The sequence below is a fragment of the Sinocyclocheilus grahami genome, unplaced genomic scaffold (assembly GCF_001515645.1).
Source record: "Sinocyclocheilus grahami isolate Dianchi unplaced genomic scaffold, SAMN03320097.WGS_v1.1 scaffold1881.1, whole genome shotgun sequence".
NCBI classification, from domain to species: Eukaryota; Metazoa; Chordata; class Actinopteri; order Cypriniformes; family Cyprinidae; genus Sinocyclocheilus; species Sinocyclocheilus grahami.
In genome coordinates this window covers 101550-102494 of record NW_015507060.1, presented here as the reverse complement: position 1 = coordinate 102494, position 945 = coordinate 101550, and positions in this window count along the sequence as shown.

The window sequence follows — 945 nt, the reverse complement described above, 5'->3', positions numbered from 1 at the left end:
TTAATGTTTAAGTTTATTTACTGCCTTGATATTCTGGTGCCCGTTAGGCACTGCTGTTTGCTACTACTGCATCTTGTGCCGTCAGGAGGCCTGAGTACTGGAGTCATTACATCCAATATCTGTAAAATTTATCTACTTTCTTCATTTGATCTTATTTTTATTTATAATTTTTGGTTAATGTGTTTCTTTTTCTTTCACCAGGAGCCAGTGGGAACTCTGTGTGGAGCAGGGGAGACTAGCCACTTTTTCGTTGGTGGCGTGTGCTTCACAGGGTATTGTGTGTGTGTGTGTGGGTGTGGTGTTTGACTTGGTGTGAATTTTAGGTAAGGTTAGACGACCTCCCGAGTTGCAGCCGGCCTGCCCTGTTCCCGCTAAGCCTGGCCCTGGAGAATTAGGGCCCAAGGCAGAAAGGCGCAGGGCCCTATTGATCCCCTAAGGATTTTTTTTTTTTTTCAACCTTCCGGGGCTTTTTGGGGGCCTTAACATATTCAAAAACTCTTGAAAATTTGCACACGCGTTGGAATCTGCGGCCATTAGGACGCCGCAGAGGCTGGGACCTGGGCGTGGTAGAGGGGCTCTACGGCGCCCCCTGGAACACAGCCGGAAAACTTGATGCATAGCTCGCACATACTTGCACGTATTCATATGAAACTCAGTACACATATAGAACTAATTGAGCCGAACAACTTATGTCATAGGCTCCGCCCAACAGGAAGTTGGCTATTCAGGGCTGTGTAAAAAGTACATGCTCTGGAATTTGATATACTTGTCTGAGGATTTCCAACCGATTGCCACCAAACTCGGTGAACATGATCTCAAGACATGGGGGACGCTAAATTGCGAAGATATTTTTGATATCTCAAACGGTTTGCTCGTGGCGAGGCGATGAAGTTATGATGAGAAACAGGAAGTGTCTTATAACATATAACATCCACATACGTTGTC